This window comes from Acomys russatus, chromosome X (assembly GCF_903995435.1).
Source record: "Acomys russatus chromosome X, mAcoRus1.1, whole genome shotgun sequence".
Classification (NCBI taxonomy): Eukaryota; Metazoa; Chordata; class Mammalia; order Rodentia; family Muridae; genus Acomys; species Acomys russatus.
The window spans coordinates 67574980-67596896 of NC_067169.1; the positions used below are offsets into that span (position 1 = coordinate 67574980).

General features: G+C 35.6%; 1 pseudogene; it reads right to left on the reverse strand.

The window, feature by feature from the left end:
• LOC127185327 (pescadillo homolog) overlaps positions 1-20282 on the reverse strand; it is a 44038-nt pseudogene extending 23756 nt beyond the window's left edge.
• Between the last annotated feature and the right edge of the window lie 1635 nt (positions 20283-21917).

Genomic DNA, 21917 nt, shown 5'->3' on the forward strand with positions numbered 1-21917 from the left:
GAGGAACTTAATTTTTTGGGCTCTTTATATATTTTGGATATTAGACCTTTGTCAGAAGATGGGTTAGTGAAGATCTTTTCCCAGTCTGTAGGCTGTCGCTTTGTTCTCTTGACAGTGTCTCCTGCCTTACAGAAGCTTCTGAGCCTCATGAGGTCCCATTTATTAATTGTTGACGTTAAGGACTGGGCTGTTGGTGTTCTGTTCAGGAAGTTGTCTCCTGTGCCTATGTGTTCCAGAGTCTTCCCCACTTTTTCCTCTAACTGGATTAATGTCTCTGTTTTTAGGTTGAGGTCTTAATCCACTTGGACTTGAGTTTTGTGCATGGTGACAAATAGGGGTCTAATTGCATTTTTCTACATGTAGACATCCAGTTAGACCAGCAACATTTGATGAAGATCCTGTCGTTTTTCCATTGAATGGATTTGGCTTCTTTGTCAAAAATCAAGTGACCAAATGTGTGTGGATTCATCTCTGGGTCTTCAGTTCGATTCCATTGAACCACTAGCCTATTGTAGTGCCAGTACCATGCTGTTTTAATTACTGTTGCTCTATAGTACAGCTTGAGATCAGGTATGGAGATTCCTCCTGAAATATGTAAAAATTTTAAATTAAAAGAATGTAAAAATATATACAAAATAAATAAATTAGTTATAAAAAAGTAAAAAATAATTAAAAACCTTCCCATAGCCTATTATAGTCTAAAAGCTCAAGTTCTAGTCTTTTCTGAGACTCATGCAATCTCTAAACTTTGATACCCTGTATAATCAAATTAAAAAAGCAAATCACATATTTCCAACATATATGCACAGAATGTATATTACCATTCCAAATGAGAGGAAAGGGAGCAAACTGAATAAGTACTGGAACAAGGAAGCCTGAACCCAAATGGAAAAACTCTAATCTCTGGGTCACCATGTCTGATGTCAAATTACACTTCAAATCTCCAACTCCTTTCAGCTTTGCTGACTCTAACACATTACTTTCTCTTTATGTGTTTACATTCTCTGTTTTAGCTGCTTTCCTCAGCAGCTATCCCACAACTCTGGCATTGACATCTTGGTGTCTTCAAGTCAACTCAGTCTTCACTTGTACAACTTCATACAATGATCTTCTCAGAGTTCCATGAAGAGATACCCCAACATATTCTTGGCCTCAGTAGTGTACTTAGTCACAAATGGTGATTCCATAAACCATTTCTTCTATTATTGACTCAAAAGCCAGAAGTAAATGGCCAAAGACCCCAAGTTCTTCTGCTTACTGGGGCTGGAACATGGACCCTGTTTTCAAGTATATATTCACAAGCTTTCTGTTCTCAATATTTTCCTTCACTGCAAAATCTTGAGTGTCCTGGAATTTGCCCTGTTGACCAGGATGGACTGGAACTCAGATACACCCCAGCCTCTGTGTTAAGAGTTCTGATATTAAAAGTGTGCATCACCATGTGTGGCCCTAAGCTTTTATTTAATTCCTTTTCATTTTTCTGCAATGTGTTGATATCCTTGAACACAGACTTTGCTCTACTTTATGTCTAGATTACCCCTTTCTACCTGAATTGTGCATCTTGTATTTTTTCTTGGTCAGCTCTCTCCCTTTTATTATAAATCTTCAAAAGAGAGAACACGAATAATTACAGGACAGACTGAATACTAGGCTGTTATGAGATTTCCTCTGCTAATGCAATTAATCCCAAAGTCTTCACTTTGGCCTCAGGCAGACTTTTCAGACTAGGAGAAAAAGAAGCCATTAATAGCCAATATATCACCATAACAGTCTTAAAGCTACATACTAAGATTCCGCTCCTCTGAAACCTCTTGAGTTGGGACCTCGATAGTTCAAATCATCCTCAGTACCACTCTCTTCCATGTTTCCACTAGAACGGCCATTAAGCCCCACATAAAGCACTTTACTCTTTTTCTAATACAAAATCCCAAATCTCACATTTCTTCAAAGCATTGTCAGGCCTATCACACCAATACCCTAGTCCCTAGCACAAACTTCTGTATTAGGGTTTATATTGCTATGAAGCGACAGCATGACCATGGCACCACTTCTAAAGGAAAACATTTAATTGGGGTTGACTTAAAAGTCAGATGTAGTTCATTTTCATCATGGGAGGGAGGAAACATGGCATCTTGCATGCAAACATGGTATTGGAGAAGGAGCAGAGAGTTCTACATTTTGATCCACAGGCAGCAGGAACAAAACTGTTTATCTACTAAGCCTGGTTTTGAGTTTCTGAGACCTGAAATCCCACCCACTAGTGACACACTTCTTCCATCAAAGCTGCACTTACCCCAACAAGGTCACACCACTTACTCTCTATGAACTTATGTGGGCCACTTTCTTTCAAATCACTATAGAAGCCACCAACTGTTAACAGTTCTTCAGTTAAGAACTGAGCCCTTCTTAATTCCAAGCTGGAAAGTTGATAGTATTTATATTGTATAGGTTTTGTGTAGGTGCTTGTATCTGCTTTAAGTTTATGAGTGTAATAGTTCTGTCATATTTGGAAGACATTGTTTAATTATGGTCACCCTCAGGTGATGGCACTTTTAATATTTCTGACCCTTTTCTAAAGTGATCCTTGAGCTTTGGGATGAGTGTTTATATGATAAACATGGCCCATTTATGACTGAGAATCATAATGACATTTATTATTGTCTGCATTTGGTCAAGTTTGTTATAGCTATGACCTCAAACTTGTCCTACACAAGTTTATTATAGTTATGATCTCAATATTGTCCTAGTTTGTTTTTCCAATGATTTTATAAAATGCTTTAACAAATGTAACTTATAAAAAAATGAGTTTATTTGACTTACAGTTCCAGGTGACACTGAAACATGGCAGAGAAATCACAGCAGTAGAAGCTTAAGATAACTGACAACCTTATGTTCACAGCCAAGAACAGAAAATAATAAATTAATGAATAAAGTCTGGTGCTTAGCTAACTTTCTCTATTCTTATACATTGAGGAATGGAATGGTACCATGAATTGTGGACTTTTCTCTCTTCTTCAACTAGTATCCTCAATATAATATCTCATAGAAATGACCACTGGCATACATAATCACGACAATACCTCATTGAGAGACCTCCCCCACATTTTTCTAGATGTTATTAAGCTAACAATTCACACTAACCACCACCCATACATATCCATAATAAAATTTAAGTTGTGAATAATTAAAATGTAATAAACAGCATATTTTTAATATATAACAAAATTAGCAGCCCCACTACTCATACTTTAACGCATTAATTAAGTAAATAAGTTACTTAAACAAAGCACTATCATACTTTCATATTGTGGCATCAATTTTGTGGCCAACATCCTTTCAACTGTGATACTCTGCCTGCACAGAAACAGTATATGCAATTAGGTAGTGGACTGATGTCTTATGAACTATGAACCAAAATAAAATTTTAAACCATATAATGTTTTCATCAGATAATTTATCACAGGAAAAATATGAATAATACTAAAATAATTATTCTAAGTTTCTATCATTGCTGTGAATATGTAAGTCATATGTATTGGAAGGTTGTGCAATTCATGAGTGAACAATCCTAGAATTGTACAAGAAGAGATTTATAGTCTATATGTGTAGCTACTCTAAAGATTAGAACACTGATTAGAATGCAGACTGGGAGATAAAATAAAACTAAGGATTTTATGGGAACTGAAATAGAATCCATTATCAAAACACTGTGGCAGAATGTGTATTTTGACACAACTTTAAAACTTAGTGAGTGATGCAAGTTAAGTCTCAATGAACAATTACTTTTGTGGAAAGAATGCTAAGGCAGCTTATTATTCAGGTTATGATATGAATATTGCTGTCATCATTTACTCAGGTTTATGGTGATAATCCTGTGTCATAAACATAGAATGGATGTTGGAGTAACTTTCTGTAGGCCAGGAAAAAAAACTGTATGAAAGTGAATCTAATGAATGCATGGTTCCAGACAAGATTAGCAACACTACAGACAGGCCGCTTACTTTGCACCAGAACAATAGGAAAGATCCTGTGATGATATTTTTGGAGTTGTCTAGAACCAATGCATTTTAAGTACAATGTTATAAAAAGTAATTCCTTTTCAATACTCTTTTTGGAGGAGACAGATCTGGAGTGTTCTGTGTTTTCCTGTCATAAAAAACATGTTTCATTTCATTTGCTCATTAAAGACAGATTCAAAGTTTCATGTTTCATGGCATCTTTTCTTGCTAGTAGCATAACTAGATGTTATACATTTAGTGATGTATAAAGGCAAGACATAAGAAATTTGAGATTATGAAGACTTTCATGCATATTTTATGCAAAAGCATAAAAAGCTACTCATTATGTAAGAAAGTTAAATTCACTTGATTGGTCCCAAGGAAGTGGAGACAGTGTATCTAAAAATTTAATGGTACCCCTGGCACATTAGACTTGCCAAGAAAAAGCAACATCTACCAAGGTAAGCAAAACATAAGTAAAACCAGCTGGAGTGACTTGTCATGTAGGATATAGGGGTAGGTGTGGGGTTTTCTTTCTGCGCTAGAATTTATATCATAGCACCATGCTTTCTGGGTACTAAAAGTGGACTTAGAGTGTTTAGTTATCTTTTTCTGATGGATTTTACCTTTGATTCTATCCAGTCATTCCTTTCTTTTCATTCATTCATCTTTTTAATAGTGAGAATATTTACTCTCTGCTATTATATATTGAAAGAATGTAAGAAATTCAAATTTCTTTTTATTTGTATTTTCCCCTTCCCTTACCCTTCCTAGATCCATACCTCCATAACTTCATGTTCATTCTTGTTCAGTATCTCAAGAGAAAGAAGAAAAATCAAAGTTAATGAACAAACAAACAAAAGGAAATGAAACAAACAAGGCAAATATTATGCACATAAAACAAAAGGTACACAACAATGATTGAGTCAATTTTGTGTTGGCCAACTATGCGGGAACATGGAGTTTGCTCTGGAGTGTGGTTGAAGAAACCCAATGACACTCCATTGGATAAAACTGATTTTCTTATTACCAGAACTACTCCCCCCAATGATTAAATATACATGTGAAAGAGATAGTGGAACTATTAAAAGAACCAAAGATGGTGAATGACTCCAGGAAAACAGTGTCTTCCAGGCAAAATATGTCTGATATACATATTAAGTCACAGAGACTGTGACAGTATAAGTAAGACCTACACAGGTTCAAAATAGAAAAATACCAGCACTGAGAAGGAGGAGACGTGGACACAAAATCCTGCCCATAACCAAGAAAGTATTTGAAATACACACACACACACACACACACACACACACACACACACACACACACACACACACATATATATATATGGAGAGGGTGGGGGGAGAGAGTTATGTCAGAGCTGAGAGTTTCCATAAGTTTCAGAGATGTCACTGGATTCAATATTTTGAGCAAGTTTGAACTTTTAAAAATCATATAGCATATTGAGGGCTAATTAAATTAATGTTGCATGGTGAGACATATGTTGATCCTTTACAAGTCAGGAACATAATATTAGGATTTTTATATGAAATGTTGACCCACCTTTCAAATTCCCATGTACTGAGTGCTACATCATAGATAAAAATAGTGCTTAGAGGAAAAATTTGGAAAAAAATATTTTATAAGATATTTACTTTCATTAATGCATTAAGCCCTGATTGATTAAAAATTTGAGCAAGGGGCTACAGAGATGGGTCCATCTTAAGAAGAATTTAGTATGGTTCCCAGTACCCATGTGAATTACCTAACTTGTAACCTCAACTCCAGGGGTACACAATGCTTCATCCTTTGAAGTCATATACACTCACAGGCACATATTCTATTTTCCATACCAAACATAAAGACTTGATAAAAAATAAAAATAAATTAAATGTAAAAGTTAGACTTCTAAGAAATCACAGGAATTTGTGAAGTTGAACCTGACTTGAGGAAATGAGTCACTGGTAATGTGCTTGTGAAGGAAACCACCTATCACTCCTTCTAATTTTTGTTTTTCTTCTGGGCTTCTATTAAGTAAAAAGCCTCTATTTTGCCTTTTCTGATATCCTTTCTCCATGATTTTCTGTGGTACCAAAGGCCAAGAAACAATGTAACCAAGTTGCTATGGACTGTCATCTCTGAAAACAAGAACCAAAACAATTGCAAATAAAAGAAAACTATTATATAAAGGTATCTTTTATTCACCTGATGTAATTATTGGTAAACTAACTTTACATTTATTGTTTTGGATTAAAAATGTGTATTAATGGTGTGTTGCATTCCAGCTGGATCACACAGACCTAAAAGATCATTGGATGTGATTAGAGCAGCTCTGTCTCTGGATTAAGATTTCTCAACATCTTCCCCCTTTCAGTTTAAGCAAAAAATTGTACACAGTTTAACTGTTATATTACAAAAACACAATTTCCAAAATATAATTGACTGAATGTCTTTATGGAGATCAGTTGACGTGATAGTCCTTCATAACTGCAGTCCAGATCCTCTGTCTTCAGTAACAGTACATTTCAGCATTTCTAATCTGACAGTCTAATCTGTCCTTCATCTGGTTTGATGAGTTCTCTATTTACAGGGGAGATCAATTTTCTCTGTCCCTTTCTTGAGTCAATCCTTTCATGTAGAACTTGATAATATCTTTTTTTTTTTTGCTTTTTGAGACAGGGTTTCTCTGTGTAGTCTTGGCTGTCCTGGACTCCCTTTGTAGACTAGGCTGGCCTCGAACTCACAGCAATCTGCCTGCCTCTGCCTCCTGAGTGCTGGGATTAAAGGCATGAGCCAACACGCTCGGCTTGATAATATCTTTTGATGGAACCCATAGTTTTCATCACCTGTGGAAATATCAGCAACACCTCTTTCCCAATTTAACACATTCCCTGAGTTCCATTGTGAAGTTAAAACATTTTTCCCCATTTTATTATTTTATTCATATTACATCTCAATTGTTAGCCCTTCCCCTGTTTCCTCCCATTCTTCCCTCCCTCCCACTTCCCCCCTTCTCCCCTCCCCCATGTCTGTGATTGAGAGAGACCTCTTCTCCCTATATATGCTCTTAGAATATCGAGTCTCTTCTTGGTAACTTGCTATCCTTCCTCTGAGTGCCGCCAGGCCTCCCCATCCAGGGGACGTGGTCAGAAAAGGGGCACCAGAGTGTGGGTCAGAGGAGAGGACATCCCACTGAGACTTTAGGCGAGAGTAACATAGAAGAATAAGGAAATAGTAGGACCCACAGGATCCTGGAAACCTACAAGAAGAACTTTATGACAGGCAGATCTGGGTCCTGGGGTCCTCCTCAAACTAAGGCACCAGCCAAGGAGAATATAGGCAGTAAGCTTCGAACCCCTACCAAGACCTAACCGACGAACATGATATTCTCCACCGTTGACTGGAGAGTGAGATCTGACTCTCACAGAAACTCTGGTGATGTTGAAACATTTTAAGTGTATACAGGTTGATCCAAGTCAGCAGTTTTTCTACTATCCACTGTCTTTCAAAAGCTGTTGTTCTTGTTTCATTGGCATTGGAAAGAATATAAAATAAATAAAGTGTTTTCAGTCTATTTCTGAGAATTCTTATTTCCCTTTTCTTTTTATTAAACTGCAATTAGATCTTTTTTTAATCCACATATAAACTAGACCTTTAGGCACACACATTCCATTCTTGGCTTCATGCCAGCAAATAGGCAGGCTCCACCCCAAGAAGCCAGGTTTCTACCCATTGTAAATGGGCTATTTGGTCCTTAGACAATTAAGAATTTCCTGTTTGCTTACTTCCTCTGTCTTTAGTCTCTCAAGCCTTTATATTATCATACCTATTTTTTCTTGTATAGCTACATTTTCCAACCTTTTTTTGAGAGGAAGTATATAAAGATGGATGTTGAAAGTAGGAAGTAATTCACTCTGGTGGTCACAATTATAATGAATACTGCAATAGCTTTTTCTTTTTTTTTTTTTTTTTTTTTTTAAATTTTATTTTATTAATTTATTCTTATTACATCTCAATGGTTATCCCATCCCTTATATCCTCCCATTCCTCCCTCCCATTTTCCCCTTACTCCTCTCCCCTATGACTGTGACTGAGGGGGACTTGCTCCCCCTTTATATGCTCATAGGGTATCAAGTCTCTTCTTGGTAGCCTGCTATCCTTCCTCTGAGTGCCACCAGGACTATGGCTTTTTCAAGTAACATTTCTATCCCCTCAACTCCTATCCATGGATTAAGGGATCCAAAATGATGATTTCCACTTCTTTTTTAATGGAAGAAAATTCTGTCTATATAACTAGTATTGTCTATTGTTTTTGCTGTCTCAGATGCTCCTGTATTGTTCCTTGATCTGGCCTTGAAGCTCCTGTGGCTTCAGAGTCACCAGAATCTCTCTGGACATCCAGCCAAACTTGAGGACTGATGCTTCCTCTGCAAACAATACAAAGTAAATTTCTCCTCTCTGGCTTTCTGTCAGCTGTCTCCTTTTTCTCTGATGTTTATATCAGATATGTTCTGTTCTCTGTAAAATTGTTAAGCTTTCTTCTCCAATTATGTTTTTTTTTCTTGTAAAAGTATCTTTTATCCACCTGATGTAATCATCATCTCTGGGGCTTACTGCCTCTGTCTGCTAATGTAGGCTTAGTCCTGGAAGCTTCTAGCCTCCATACAATTTATTCCAGGCCTGCATTGTTTTCAAACTCTGAGACTTACTGCTGAATAAACTCATGTTTTCTAGTTCTTTCTAATCTCTCACTAGCTGGTTCAATTGAGCTGTTCTGGCTCAAAACTCTTCTGCAAACTGAAGGATTTAAACTGGCTTCTCTCACATTCTGAATTGATTGCTGTGCTTGACCTCAAAATAATTCTAACATCTGTTCTAATCTTCTGAATCCTTCTCCTTCTCTGTGTCATTCTGCCTTCATTTGTGTCTAGCTTGTCCTCTCTTCAACCTGTTTCTAAAATTCTCCTGGTAAAACTGCCTCCCCTACTTTCTTTGTCTGTATCTGTCCCTGTCTCTGTCTCTCTGTATCTCTCTATGTCTGTGTCTGTCTGTCTGTCTGTCTGTTTCTCTCTCTCTCTCTCTCTCTCTCTCTCTCTCTCTCTCTCTCTCTCTCTCTCTCTCCGTGTGTGTGTGTGTGTGTGTGTGTGTGTGTGTGTGTGTGTGTGTGTGTGTGTTTGGGTGCACAGATCTGTGCTTGCTGCTCTCTGAAATAACTTTTCTTTCCTCTTTGTGCTCCTGAGAGTTGAGCATACTTTCATCTGTCAAATCTTTCTCTCCCTCCCATTTTCAAATGTGCATGCTTCCTTTTATTAACTAACTTTACCTTCTTTGTTTGGGATTAAAGGTGTGTACTAGGGGCATGTCGCATTTCAGCCATAGCCCATAGAAATAGAAGGTCTTTGGGTATGATCAAAGCAGAAATGTTGCTGGATTAATGTTTGTCAATAGTATTACAAGTGTTATCAAGAAGGATGTTAATCTGGGGACCTTAATGAAAAGCTAAGTGGTTTATACAAAACAGCAAATATGACTCAAAGATAACTCAAAAATTGGCATGACCTACCTAAAATTATCTCAAGATGGTAAAGGCAAAATTTGTTTTAAAGACTTTTCAAGACATAGTCTTTTGGGGAATGATGTGGAAAATCCTTCCCATATTAAGAGCACTTAAAATATCATTCCTCTTGGATATATTTCAAGCTGTAAGGAGGTCACTACAGCAAGGGAAAAAAACTTTTTTTTTTTTTGGTTTTTCATGACAGAGTTTCTCTGTGTAGCCTTGGCTGTCCTGGACTCGCTTTGTAGACCAGGCTGGCCTTGAGCTCACATTGGCGTGCGCCACCACGCCCGACGGGAAAAAAAAAAACTTTTTATACGCCTACATAAGTTTTGTAGAGTTGCATGTTATGTGGTCCTATAGGCTTATATTTAGATTTCAAAGGAAAAATTGCATAATACAGGAAGTGTGTGATGGGAATGAAGTTTTTGCGCTTATTAGAGGGTTTTTTTTTTTTTTCTTATTGCTATTGTTGTTTTCTAACATGACATAAGCTAGGGTCAACTGGGATTATATAACCTCAACTGAGATAATATATATTTCAGATTCGCTTATAGGAAGTCTGTGGAAGCATAATCTTGATGAATAATTATTGTAGGAGGGCCCATATCACAGTGAGCATTGTTACTTCTGAGCAGAATATATTGGTTTGCTATTAACACAGAGTGAACAAACTGTAGGAGTAAGTCAGTAAAACAACAGGCCTCTACTGTCTCTACTTTATTTTCTGCCTCCAAGTTTCTTCCTTGATTTCTTGCCTTAATGTACTTTGGTGATGGACTGTGATTATAAAATATATAGCAAATAAGCACTTTCTTTTCCCTATGCTGCATTTGGTCACTGATATTTATCACAGTAGGAAAGCACCAAGACATTTCTGGAAGATCATTAAATGTAAATCTGTAAAAATAAGTTCAAAGTTTAAATTGGGACCTATAAAAATTAGAGATGTCAAAATTGTAAAATATTTTCAAAGTAGAGTTTTAAACAACAACTGGAGGCATCGTACCATTTTAAAGTGGCTATGTGGACTGGAACCAGCAAATATACAATGTGAGAACTTCATGAGTCCTTAGAAGCCAACATTCTGCTATATTGTACCCAAGATACTAAACGTGAACAGTTAGGATATAACATTTTGACTGATGGCTTTAATCTTGATTTGAACTGTTCATTTGGGTCTCTTTTCCTAATTCTGCATTGTGGAATAGAAATGTTTATGCAGTGTCATTGTATCTTAGAATCAAGTAACTTGTTATTATTTTTACAAATTATGAGTGTGCTCACCTTGGGACCCAGAATAGATTGAATATTGAAATGAATAAAATTTGGGGAGCATGTAAATATGGGCCATATTTGTTTTGAGTCATGTATAAAAGAGAAATTCTGTGGGGGTCAGGTACATGATTCTGTAGTTCTAGATCTTTATTGGGTCTCAAAGATTCACATATTCTAAAAAGGTACTCAGCTTGGTATTGACATATGGAATATAGTCTTTAGGATGGGCCCAGCGAGTAGTTTTATATTATTCAGAGGATACTCTTATAAAGGATGGTAAGCATAATTCATTCTCCTCTCCCTCCCTCCCTCTTCTCTCTCTCTCTCTCTCTCTCTCTCTCTCTCTCTCTCTCTCTCTCTCTCTCTCTCTCCCTCCTTCCCTCCCTCTCATTCACTCAATCCGTTTTTTAATTTTCCTACCATGGTCTCTATCATGACATACATATTTCATCTTTCCCAGTCTCTCCAAGCAAAAGAGCTAATCAATTACTCATGTAATCACAAGAATAATGAGCTCATTTTATTAACTCTGATTACTTTAGGTAATCAGAAATGCCACATAATATGCGCGCATACATAAATGTGTAGATACATCTGTAGGTGTATATATATATGTGTGTGTGTGTGCATATATGTATTTCTAAAGTAAATTTAATTTTAATAAAAATTTGAAAGAACATTACCGATAAAAATAACTCAATAGAAAATAATAAGAAAATTAATGTAATCAAGATACTTAAAATTAAAGTTAAATATGCTTTAACACATATTTTAACAAACTATAATAGGGTTCAATACAGAGAAGAAATACAGGGCAGATATGAAAGAAAGCATAAAATACTAAATTATTTGTATCTGATATAGTATATTAGAAGTCAGTATATATTCTGCCTTCTCTCTGGGGTGTCTTACTCCTGAGCAGATCCTAGAAAGTAAAATCATGCATTTGTGAGACTTCCTTAAAAATCCTCTGAACTGAATTTAGATTCAGCCAAGCAGACACACTGATGTAATATTTGGATGTAGACAAAGGAGAATTTTTTTCTTCTTATTCTGTTCTTTATGCTTCCAATCAGAGTGATATAGACTTAATACAAGTCTTTGATGTCTAGAAATTTGGTTTCAGCAAATCAGGAATTTTAGAGAGGCTCTGAGATCAAATTTTAAGATGAAAACAAAAATCTTAATAATCTGCATAAGCTATATTAGTATGATTTTTAAAAAGGTTAAAACTAAGGTAAACATTTTAGAATCAACAAACTTTGAATGATGTTAAGAATTTACAATGACAGACATAGGGGAGGGGAGTAAGGAAAAATGGGAGGGGAGGGAGGAATGGGAGGATACAAGGGATGGGATAACAACTGAGATGTAATATGCAAAAATTAATAAAATGTTAAAAAAAGAAAAAAGAATTTACAATGAGTAACAGACACTTACTCTTACTTTCATCTCTAATCTGGCTCCCTACAAAGTAATACCAATCTAGTCCTTGTTTTCAAATGTAATTTTCATTTTGTTAATATTTTGTATTCATCTTGATTGTTTTTATATCTTCAATATATTTTGTCTATTTACCACTGTATTTTGTGTTCTGCATTCAATTTCCCTATCCACATTTTGTCTTCTTATTATCCTCACTTTGGACTCATTCTATGTTTATATTATTCTATTTATTTTCTTCACCTACAATGTTTAGGTCATTACCTGACATTTAAATGGCAGAATATAACAAGTATTAATTATCTCTTCTGTCCTATGAGATTGTACAAAGTTTTTTGAAGAATTAACTATTTTATTTTCTCTCTTATTTGAAGTATCTGTCTGGAATCTAACAATTTTTTAGTATGAATACAATTACTGAATTTCAATTATACCCATATATTAATTTTCTTGTGTGTTCATTGCTCCTCAAATTTGAGACCCATAGTTTGGGAACAGTTTGTTTATGAATAAAGGCTATACTTTGCAGTATGATTTAATTATCAGTTACTGACAATGAGCTTTCATTTTCTTGAAAAAATTTTTTTTCAAAATTGGGAAAGTCTTCCTGTATTTACAGGGGTCTATTATTATTGATGAAAAATAAAATAGTCTTAAATTATGTCTCTTTGAGATAATTCACATAACTTTTGTTATAGATTTGTCTTGGAAACTCTGGGTTTTCACAATGCTGAATAACTGTGAGTTCACTGGGATGCTAAAAACTATGAGTGAGATGTATTCAGAATATCTGCAAAAGCTTCAGCTGTAGTCAGTTAAGTGTAGGCTTTTCTCAATTTTCAATTTTCTTTAAAACCATGATTAATATTAAATTGGACATTGCATATTACTCATGATTTTCTGATTTCATATTTTCCTCTCTGAATTTCAGTTGCAGCTTGTATTCTGTTTTAGATTCTAACTCATTATTTACCAGAACTGCAAAAACAATCATGTGTACTTTGATTTATGTACACTAGAGAAATTCTGTGTGTGGAAAAAAAGGCAGATATAGAATAAACAAAGTATTAACTCAAACAGTAACAGAAACTAACATTTCCCAGGTGTACGTAGCTTACAAAAGATGTTCTTCATAAATGTAATACAGTATTTCTTGTTAGCAATCTCTAAGAGAGTTGATACTAAAGTTTGTTTGTTTCAATATTGCTATTCATTCTGGGATGAAATATCAAAATTGCTTTGATTTTTATTTTTCTAATTATCATGGATGATGAACATTTTATCTATTTTGTTAGATCTCATGATCACTTTTGAATGGGTTATTTGTGTTTTGATTATTGAGTTCCTTCTATTTGTTGGGCAGTAATCTTCTGTTACATTCATAACTGTCAAAAAATCTTTTCAGTTCTCTTGTCTTCTTCTTAACTCAGTTAATCATTCCTTTATCTTTACATAAGTTTATAAGTCTTATGAAATATAGCTTATCAATTATTGACCTTAATTATTGGAAAAGTATTTTTATTATGCCTTTCTATCTACTAATTTTGAGTTTGGCTTATTTTCATTGTGCTGAGGTATTTTTATTACTTATGCTTAAAACAAAATACATGCAGCAGGGAGAACCATGTGATAATCATGGGCTATATAAATGTTACATTCATAGTGATTTGGTTATTTGTACTTGTGAAACATGAAATAAACATCTTTCCTATCTTATTGGGTCTAAATTTCTGAATGAAATCTAGTATTTGTCATATCTCACCTCTATTGAATTAAATCCTTTCTCTTGATCTAAAATGATCTTATCCTCTAACCAACTAAAGTTGATTCTGAAACTAAACTATCTGGTCTTCAAACCCCCTCAGAGACTTGACAAGGAATAACACTTAAATGCATGAGTGAAACAGTAGTATAGGTTGCGAGTTTATAAAATGAAAGAAAAAAAGACTGAGAAAGTTTACTACCTGAACAATCACCCAACACTCTATATAACATTGGAGCCTCATCTTCAGACTTATAGCACAATAACTTTGCCAGACTTATTAGCAAGGCAGGAACTATTAAGGGCTTGCTTACCCTGTCTTGTCAGAGTTTAGCCATTGATTCTGCCTGCATCTAATCTGCCCATTTTTAGGCAGAATTCTGTTTGTTCCAGAAACAGGGGCATTTTTCCCAGTGGCCGGTTTGCCACATTTGAAGCCAACTCCATAAGGAGGTTCTTTGATGCTCATCATCTTCTTTGAGATCAGCTGGGTGTTGTGAGGCTTTGACTTGTCTTGTTGCCAAAGAAACTTTAAAATAATAAAAACATCTTTAAGTGTCATATTCTGTGGGTCTCTGAGGCTTTTGAAAACATTATTTAACTATTTTAACTCATATATCTATAGAATCATATCTATCTGCTAGATTTAGGATATGTATCCTTGTGCTAAAATCTGACTACTATTTGACATACCAATGCTTTGCATCGATATACAAAATTCTATACCAATGGCTTATAAATAAGCTTCATTGGGAGTAACAATTAAGGTCTTGAGTTAAGGAGTAGGTTCAATCATCTACCTTTTGTTCTATTCTCCCTATATTTCTATATCCTCCTTTCTTTCTTTTTCATCTGCTATATCCTTACCTATGGAAGAAAGATAAAGGAAGAGAGAGATGTTCCTGAGTCCAGTCTAGTTTTCTCTCTGTATAAGACCAATAATAACTTATAACCACATCACAATGAAAATAAGTATTTGTCAGCCATTTGATATTCCTCTGTTGAGAATTCTCTGTTTAGTTCCAAGCCCCATTTCTCAATTGGGTTATTTGGTTTGGTGGTGTTTAGATTCTTGAGTTCTTTACATATTTTGGATATTAGACCTTTGTCAGATGTAGGGTTGGTGAAGATCTTTTCCCAGTCTATAGGCTGTTGCTTTCAACCTCCTTAGTCATCAAGGAAATGGAAATCAAAACAACTCTGAGATTCCATCTTACACCCATCAGAATGGCTAAGATCAAAAATTCAAGTGACACCACATGCTGGTGAGGATGTGGGGAGAGAAGAACACTCCTTCATTGCTGGTGGGAATGCAAACTAGTAAAGCCACTTTGGAAATCTCTCTGGTGCTATCTCAGAAAAATGGGAATAGGGCTACCTCAAGACCCAGCTATCCCACTCCTTGGAATATACCCAGAAGATGCTCCAGCACACAACAGGAAAATTTGCTCAACCATGTTCATAGCAGCCTTATTCATAATAGCCAGATCATGGAAACAGCCTAAGTGTCCCTCAGTACTGCAGGAAGAAGTTTCTCTAATAAAGGCTGATTGAGATACTGATATGACGATGTATCATAATGTCATTAAAAGTACTTTTATTTATACTTTACTTTAGCAGAATAATATATTTTGTCTTGTTTTTCTGTGTCTGAGTTTCCTCACTCAGTAAAGTTTTTCTTTCTAGTTCTATCCATTTGACTTGTGAGTCTTGAGTTTGTTTTTGCTCTTGTGGTTGTTGTTTGTTTTTATATGTGAGTTGTGTCTCATTGTATAAATGTACCACATTTTTCTGAAGCATTCATTATTGATAGATATCTAGGCTGTTTCTAGTTTCTGGCTATTATGACTATAGGATCAATGAACATGTTTTAGTAAGTGTGTCTGTAGGTTATAGAGTGCTTTTGGTTTAAAATAAATATGTTCACAGATTTCTGAAGAACCCTCACACAGATTTCCATAGTGACTGTACAAGTTGGCTTTGCCATCAGCAGTGGATGTGTGTTTCCATTATTCCATGTCTTCACCAGCAAGACTTGTCATTTGTTTTATTGATATGGACAATATTGAGTGGTATAAGTTGAAATCCAAAAGTAGTTTTGCTTTGCATTTTCCTGATGACTAAAGATTTTGAACAATTCTGTAAGGGTTCCCTACCCACTTTTGTGAATCTCTCCTTATTTCTCTACCCCATTTTCTTAAATAAATTATTTGGGGGAGGTTGATGTTATTGTTTTAGGTCTTTATATATATTAGATATTAGCCTTATATCAGATGTAGAGTTGGTGAAGGTATTTTCCCATTCTGTATCCTGACACTTTGTCTAGATAAAGTTGTCCTTTGCCATACAGAAACATTTTAATTTCATGAGGTCCCATTTACTAATATTTGATCTTAGTGCCTATGCTATAAGTGTTGTATTCAGAAAGCCATTTCCTTAGCCAATGCATTCAAGATTATCTCCCATTTTCTCTTCTATTAGATTAAGTAATCTGGCCTTATGTTGAGGTTTTTTATTTATTTGTACTTCAGTTTTGTGCAGGGTGATAAATATGGATCTTTTTGCATTCTTCTACATTCAGCTATCCAATTTAACCAATACCATTTGTTAAAGATTCTGTCTCTTTTCCAATTTACATTTATGTATCCCATTTAAGAACTCAGGTGTGCAAATATGGATGGACTTATTTCTGTGTCTACAATTTGATTATATCAGTTTGATTCTTTTGATCAATGTGTCTACTTTTATGTCAGTACCATGTAATTTTATTACCATGGCTCTGCAATGTAACTATGTATCAAGAATAATGATACATCCAGCAGTTCTTTCATTATTCAGTATTGTTTTAGCTATTTTTAGTGTGTGTGTGTGTGTGTGTGTGTGTTTGTGTGTGTGTATGTGTTACACTATGAATCTGAAAACTACCATTTCCAGTTCTATGATGAACTGTGTTGGACAATTTACAGAGATTACATTGAATCTGTAGATTGCTTTCAATAGGATGGACATTTTTACTATATTAAACCATGACTTGTGATCATAGGTTTTTATTTAATCTGATATCTTCTTCAAATTCTTTCTACAATATTGTAAATATTTTATATACAAGTTGATATACAAGTTGTTCGCTTGGCAAGCATTGCCAAGATATTTCATATTGAGGCTATTGTGAAAGGTATTATTTCCCTGTTTTTTTTCTCCTTACATTTGTATATGGAAAGGTTGGTGATTTTTGTGTGTTATTTTTGTATTTTCCTATTTTGCTGAAAGTGCTTTTAACTAGAAAAGTTTTATGGTGGAGTTTTGGGGCAAGTTTATATAAAATCTTATTGTCTTCAAAACCCTATACCATGTTTCTTCTTTTCCTATTTGTACCATCTGGACTTCCTCCAATTTTGCAGCTAAGACTTCAAGTGATATATTGAGTAGGTAAGGAGATACTGAATAGAATGGACAGCCATTTTTTTGGTCCTGATTTTAGTGAAAATGTTGCTGAGTTTCTCTCCATATAATTTGATGTTGGCTGTGGGCTTGCTGTGAATCACTTCTATTATGTAAAGGTATGTCCTTTGTATCCCCACTCACTATACCACTTTTTATGAAGGGGTATTGCATATTGTTACAGGATTTCTCTGCTTCTAATGAGATGACCATGAGGTTTTGGTTTTTCAGCCTAAATATATGGTAAATTTCATTAATCAATTTAGATCTGTTAAACCATCCTAGAATCACAGGTTGAATACCGGTTAATCATGATGGACAATATTATTTAATGTTCTCATATTTGGTTTTCATGATTTTTAGTGAGAATTTTTGTATCTATGTTTATAAGGGAAGTTATTTATAATTTTCTTTGTTGCATTTTTTTGTGTCTTGGATATCATGGTAATTGTGGTATTGTAAAAATAAGTAGGCAATGTTCCTTCTGTTTCTCTTTTGTCACATAATTTAATGAGAATTGGTGTTAATTTTTCCTCCAAGTTGTGATAGAATTCTAAGCTTTCTATGTGGGGGTTGGGGAGGTCCTTTAATTACTGCTTCTATTTCATTATGGATTATGGGTCTACTTAATTTGCTTTTCTGTTTTTCATTTAACTTTGGTTGCTTACATATTTCAAAAATGTTAACCACTTTCTCTGGGTTTTATGTTTTGGTGAAGCACAGATTTACATTTTAAAGTGTATTTTAAATTGTTCCTGTATTTGCTAGGTGTCTGCTGTGTTGTCCTTTTCTCATCTCTAATTTTAATTTTTTCTCTCTCGTGCGCCTTCTATTTAATATGATTAGGGGTTTATTTTAGCGTGCACAAGGGTTGTCTACACACCAAAAAGCAATAAGAGAACCAAGAATATTAATCACACAGGGTTGTCTGATAAATGGGGGAGATAAAATCAAATACATGCATCACATCCAGAAAGTTGAGAGTGGAGATGACTAATGAACTGGTGTGCTTTTTGATATCTATAAGGACAGACCTCACTCGAAATCCTGAGAATGATTGTACGATTTGTCTAGACTCTTTCTCTTTTCTCCTTAAGGGAGATGTCACATATCTTTTATGGTTTACTGACCTCTGTTATTCATCAGAGACCACATTAGATTCTGGACCATTTAGCTATAAAAACCCACCCTCCTCATCACATACAATTTCTAACAACTATTTTTTTAATTTTTTCACAACTGATATTTTATTGGCTGAGGGGCAGAATACACATACATTTCAATTCTTAACACAAGTACCCAGACTCTGAAGTTCACATGTTGTGTCCACATACCCAAATGAAAAGCCATGTGTTGTCTCTCTTTGAACTTATTCCAGTCATGTTCCAGCCTCAAATTTCACAAATTGTCCTTAAAACCTCACATAAAAACCAAATGCTCATAATCCTCAATTCCACTGACTTATAGGTTTATGCAACAAACAGTACATACTCAAAATTTCTACCTTTCAAAGCACATTATCACAACTTCTAGAAAAATGGGTTGCCATGACCAAGATGTTACAGTTATGAGAAGGCAAGAACCAAAGAGTGGCTTTCTTAGGAAAAGGTTCTAGTAGAAAGAAGAGACCAGATTTAACTGAAAATATTCCAGACATGAATGCACGACTGAGTCTCCAAATTGCCATTTAATTGTTTTTTATTGTAAAGAACTAGTACCCTCTATGGAATGTTATGGTGACCTTGTTATGATTCTGCCTCAGTCCTTCTCCTTGTGATATCATTGCTTACCTGCCTCTAGGGCATGGCCCTGCCCAGGACCATATAAAATGATAAACTGTCCATGAGGCTCCCCCTCTCTTTCTCTTCCTTTTCTTCTCTCTCCCCTCTTTTCTCTCTCTCTTTTTACTCTCCCTGTCTCTGTCTCTTGGGTACCCCTTCCCCCTTTCCTTCTCTCTCCATTCTCATTTAATAATCTTCATATAATATAATATTTGGTACCTTGCATATATCATTATCTTATACATATATTATACAAATATATATATCTGTAATAGATAGATAGAGAGATAGATAGATAGATAGATAGATAGATAGATAGATACATAGATAGATATATTACATAAAAGAATCCCCAGACAAATCACAGCCTCTCTCCTGATTCGGTATCCTGATGTTTTCTGGTTGTACCAAAAAATAGAAAATCAGCAAATGATTTAACCTCTTTAAGAAAAAAACAACATTTACACTTAAAAAAAAAAAAATGGGATGAGGTAAGATTCCCCAACTTCTTAAAGATGTTTATAGGGCTACTAAAAAACTCACATTTACATAATACTTGATAAAAAAATATTCCTTTGGATTGTACAGAAGAGAGGCAGTGATCACCGTCAGATGCAATGGATGGTTAGTTGGACTTGACTTTTTTCTCTAATACTTGAGAGGTTGGACTCTGGTTTTCTGCCTCTCTATTTTCAGCAGGAAGATCTGTAGTTGCTGGTCACCATCACACAAGTCTGTCTCTCACCCTGGCCAGGATGCCCAAGAGGAAGGTTAGTATGAATGGAGTGGTGAAAACAGAGCACAGGCATAGGCCAAGCCTGTCCCTACCAAGGTTAACCACTTCAGCCTGTATGCCTTTTCTCCCCGCTTTCTTTTTGCTTGAAATTATTTTGTCTGATGATTTATACTTACCTGTGGATTTTTAGTCCACATTTGCAGGGGTAGGCTTGGTCTACAGCCTCGCCGAGAAGTGCTTGGGCTGACTTCACCATTCCATCCCTACTAACCTTGCTCTTAGACATCATGCACTTGTGAGGTGGGAGACAGAACTGTGCAATGCAAAATGAGTCACAGATTTGTGCTGCCTAGCCGCAGTTGCACGAATTGCTGCAATGTGCCTTAAAAGCATGGATGCAGAGTCAACGGCCAAGCTCTGCCTAGACAGGGTGAGCAAGTCCTCAATAGTTCCTGCCTCATGAATATGTCTGTCATACATATTGGGCTAGAAGGCAGAAGAAGATGCTCCAATGTTATGGAGAGTTGTGGTGACTATTCAGGTACCAAACTGTCTCTTTCATCTTCTCATTTGGAAAGCTACTAACCTGAACTTCCTGTGTACTCAGGTAATGAAGTTTGTCCCTTCTCAAGTCTCTGATGGAGTTGAAGACCAGTTAGCTTAGTTTTACAACGAAGCTTAGTTGTTAAGGGTTAAGATGTTTTTAGGTCTAGATAGATGTTTTAATTTGATAATGACAAGATGTAATGGAGACTGATTACCTTCAGAATTTGAGATGCACCAAGATAGGAAAGATGTTTTCTTCAAAGCTATCAAATAAAAACAGCCAAAACACTAAAAATGTAACATTTATGTAATTCATGATTGTGTTATGGTTCTTCTTACTATGGATAGTCTATTGTACCTATGTGAAATAATTTAGATGTATATGTAAAAAATTTAAAAAAATGTTTAATTAAAGAAAAGCTTTTCTAGGTTCAGTGCATGGTCGGTGCTGCCAGAAACAGTGGTACATTTACAATATGCACTACTATTCAGCTATTAAAAAAAGGAAGTCTTGAGATTTGAAGGCAAATGGATGGAGGTAGAAATGATCATCCTGAGTCAGTTAGCCCAGACCCAGAAAAACACACTTAGTATATACTCACTTATAATTGGATATTAGCCTAACATGAATGTCCTCAAAGAATCTTCATTCGGTGAGGGATAGGGACAGATGCTGCGACTCCCTATTGGGACTCCAGGTGAGAGTGGTATGGAAAAATGGAGAGATAGAAGGAACCAGAGGGTACAAGAACCCTACAAGAAGATGATCAAAACTGGAACATCGGGACCCAGGAGGGCTGCAAGGATAATGCATACATTAAACCTAGACCCCTATTCAGATCTTGTCAATGAAGAGCACAGTCTCCATAGTTTTCAGGAGAGCGGGGACTGCCTAGGACACGAACACTGGTGCCCTTGGTCGGGAGGCCTGGTGACACTAAGAGGATGGGAAACAGTCTATCTGAATGAGACCTTATACTGTGATCATATGGTGGGAGAGGAGGCCCCCTTCTGTCACAGGTCTAGGGGAGGGGAATAGAGTGAAAGAAGGAGAGAGAGGAGAAGAGGAAGATACAAGTGAGGGCATGTAATCTCAATAAATTACTTAAAATATATAAATAAAAGCTTTTTCTATGTAATCATAAATTAAGCTTCATTGAACACCTGGAATTGAGGTATGTTGTCTGGAGATCCTTTTCCAACTTCTAATGTGTTTAAATATGTCTATAATAAACCACCTGGCTTTAGACTCCCTAAAGACGATCTATTTTGTAGAAGTCTATTCTTGTCTCTTTGGGTGGTTCAATTCCCTCTCAACACTTGCAGTGACTCCCTCAAATGGCACTGAAAATGTGAAACACATGACCCTTGGAGA